Source organism: Hydractinia symbiolongicarpus, chromosome 1 (genome assembly GCF_029227915.1).
Source record: "Hydractinia symbiolongicarpus strain clone_291-10 chromosome 1, HSymV2.1, whole genome shotgun sequence".
Taxonomy (NCBI): Eukaryota; Metazoa; Cnidaria; class Hydrozoa; order Anthoathecata; family Hydractiniidae; genus Hydractinia; species Hydractinia symbiolongicarpus.
This window is the reverse complement of record NC_079875.1, coordinates 34,484,877-34,488,099: the sequence shown is the minus strand read 5'-3', so window position 1 is coordinate 34,488,099 and position 3,223 is coordinate 34,484,877. Positions and strand designations below refer to the sequence as shown.

Below are 3,223 nucleotides of genomic sequence, written 5' to 3'. Positions count from 1 at the left end.
ATGAATTGCAGCTATTTCTAAAGAATTGGCTACGATTTTACGTTGACGATTGTAGATACGAACGCCTGCGCCTGCAACACGTTACGTATTGCAGGTTGTAGTGTGTTTAAGTGAATGTAGCTGCTTGCTATTTCACGACCGTAGTTACCTGGTTGATCCTGCCAGTAGTCATATGCTTGTCTCAAAGATTAAGCCATGCATGTCTAAGTATAAGCACTTGTACTGTGAAACTGCGAATGGCTCATTAAATCAGTTATCGTTTATTTGATTGTACTTTACTACATGGATACCTGTGGTAATTCTAGAGCTAATACATGCGAAAAATCCCGACTTCTGGAAGGGATGTATTTATTAGATTAAAAACCAATGCGAGTTTCGGCTCGTTTTCTTGGTGATTCATGATAACTTTTCGAATCGCATGGCCTTGCGCCGGCGATGTTTCATTCAAATTTCTGCCCTATCAACTGTCGATGGTAAGGTAGTGGCTTACCATGGTTGTAACGGGTGACGGAGAATTAGGGTTCGATTCCGGAGAGGGAGCCTGAGAAACGGCTACCACATCTAAGGAAGGCAGCAGGCACGAAAATTACCCAATCCCAACACGGGGAGGTAGTGACAAGAAATAACGATACGGGGTCTATATAGGCTTCGCAATTGGAATGAGTACAATTTAAATCCTTTAACGAGGATCAATTGGAGGGCAAGTCTGGTGCCAGCAGCCGCGGTAATTCCAGCTCCAATAGCGTATATTAAAGTTGTTGCAGTTAAAAAGCTCGTAGTTGGATTTCGGAATGGGCCAGTTGGTCCGCCGCAAGGTGTGTACTGACTGGTTTGTTCTTCTTCGCAAAGACTGCGTGTGCTCTTTATTGAGTGTGCGTAGGATTTACGACGTTTACTTTGAAAAAATTAGAGTGTTCAAAGCAGGCTATCGCTTGAATACATGAGCATGGAATAATGGAATAGGACTTTGGTCCTATTTTGTTGGTTTCTAGGACCGAAGTAATGATTAAGAGGGACAATTGGGGGCATCCGTATTTCGTTGTCAGAGGTGAAATTCTTGGATTTACGAAAGACGAACAACTGCGAAAGCACTTGCCAAGAGTGTTTTCATTAATCAAGAACGAAAGTTAGAGGATCGAAGACGATCAGATACCGTCCTAGTTCTAACCATAAACGATGTCGACTAGGGATCAGCGGGCGTTAATGAACGACCTCGTTGGCACCTTACGGGAAACCAAAGTTTTTGGATTCCGGGGGAAGTATGGTTGCAAAGCTGAAACTTAAAGGAATTGACGGAAGGGCACCACCAGGAGTGGAGCCTGCGGCTTAATTTGACTCAACACGGGAAAACTCACCAGGTCCAGACATAGTAAGGATTGACAGGTTGAGAGCCCTTTCTTGATTCTATGGGTGGTGGTGCATGGCCGTTCTTAGTTGGTGGAGTGATTTGTCTGGTTAATTCCGTTAACGAACGAGACCTTAACCGGCTAAATAGTCACACGATTCAAGAATCGTGACTGACTTCTTAGAGGGACTGTTGGTGTTTAACCAAAGTCAGGAAGGCAATAACAGGTCTGTGATGCCCTTAGATGTTCTGGGCCGCACGCGCGCTACACTGTCGGATTCAGCGAGTCTTAACCTTAACCGAAAGGTTTGGGTAATCTTTTGAAAGTCCGACGTGATGGGGATTGATCATTGCAATTATTGATCATGAACGAGGAATTCCTAGTAAGCGCGAGTCATCAGCTCGCGTTGATTACGTCCCTGCCCTTTGTACACACCGCCCGTCGCTACTACCGATTGAATGGTTTAGTGAGATCTTCGGATTGGCGCCATCGTGGCCGCAAGGTTGTGACGGATTGCCGAAAAGTTGATCAAACTTGATCATTTAGAGGAAGTAAAAGTCGTAACAAGGTTTCCGTAGGTGAACCTGCGGAAGGATCATTACCGTTTGTCATTAGACAAAACCACTGTGAACTGTACTTAAGCGTGCGAGGTAACTTAGGTTTTAAACGATGCTTCAATCGGCCTCGCATGCGACAAACCCGAATTTGTTTAACACACTTGTATTTCCAGTACTTCTACTCCTCGTTTGCAGGAGAGAAAAAACGAAACGTGACAACTTCTAACGGTGGATCTCTTGGCTCGTGCATCGATGAAGAACGTAGCCAGTTGCGATAAGTAGTGTGAATTGCAGAATTCAGTGAATCATCGAATCTTTGAACGCAAATTGCGCTCTCTGGATACCCAGGGAGCATGCCTGTCTGAGTGTCGTGTTAAAATCCATACACTTCGGTGTAAATAGAGAGTCCAGCCGACCGTTCGAGTCGACTGCCTCTTCATGTGCTTGAAACCGACCGCGTTCGTTGCGCTCTGTCGGAAGGCTCAACTTGCTTCTGTCCTTCTGTCTCGGAACTCAACGCAACATTGGCTCGGCTTCACAATGCGCTATGCGCAATCCAACTTTTGACCTCAGATCAGACAAGACTACCCGCTGAATTTAAGCATATTAATAAGCGGAGGAAAAGAAACTAACAAGGATTCCCTCAGTAACGGCGAGTGAAGCGGGAACAGCTCAAACTTAAAATCTCCGTTGCTTGCGACGGCGAATTGTAGTCTCCAGAAGCGTTTTCAAGGCGGATACACAGTGCTCAAGTTGCTTGGAACGGCACATCGTAGAGGGTGACAATCCCGTGCGTGGCACTGTGTACTGTTCACGATGCGCTTTCTATGAGTCGGGTTGCTTGGGAATGCAGCCCAAAATGGGAGGTAAACTCCTTCTAAAGCTAAATATTGGCACGAGACCGATAGCGAACAAGTACCGTGAGGGAAAGATGAAAAGCACTTTGAAAAGAAAGTTAATAGTACGTGAAACCGTTAGGAGGGAAGCGCATGGAATTAGCAATGCGCTGTCGAGATTCAGATGATCGGCAGCTGGTACGGGCGTTTTACGGATCCGAATGGACCGTTGGTGTTCGTCACTAGCAGTTGTTTGTCGCATTTCCCGGCAGCGTGCGTCAACAGCTGTTGGAACCGAGCGAAGAGCCCCGCAAGAAGGTAGCTGGCTTCGGTCAGTATTATAGCTTGTGGTGTGCGAGCTCGGGTCCGACAGAGGCGTCGCGGCACATGCTCTTTTGGGCTGGCTTCTCTCTTCCCAGTCGGTTGTCAACCATAGCGGACTGCGTGCAGTGCGTTTGAACTGCGGCCGGCTGTCGGGGGGATG

General features: G+C 46.8%; 3 non-coding genes across 3 annotated transcripts in view; all 3 read left to right on the top strand.

The window, feature by feature from the left end:
- Nucleotides 1-145: 145 nt before the first annotated feature.
- On the top strand, nt 146-1,947 carry LOC130656307 (small subunit ribosomal RNA). Its single transcript, XR_008984895.1, has one exon. It is a non-coding gene; the product is annotated as a small subunit ribosomal RNA (ribosomal RNA).
- A 173-nt stretch (nt 1,948-2,120) lies between these two features.
- Nucleotides 2,121-2,274, top strand: LOC130617239 (5.8S ribosomal RNA). The gene has a single exon (XR_008978321.1). It is a non-coding gene; the product is annotated as a 5.8S ribosomal RNA (ribosomal RNA).
- A 193-nt stretch (nt 2,275-2,467) lies between these two features.
- Nucleotides 2,468-3,223, top strand: part of LOC130613476 (large subunit ribosomal RNA) — a 3,590-nt gene continuing 2,834 nt past the window's right edge. Inside the window, exon 1 of the ribosomal RNA XR_008975678.1 lies at nt 2,468-3,223. This exon is cut by the window's right edge and continues 2,834 nt beyond it. This is a non-coding gene — a ribosomal RNA (large subunit ribosomal RNA).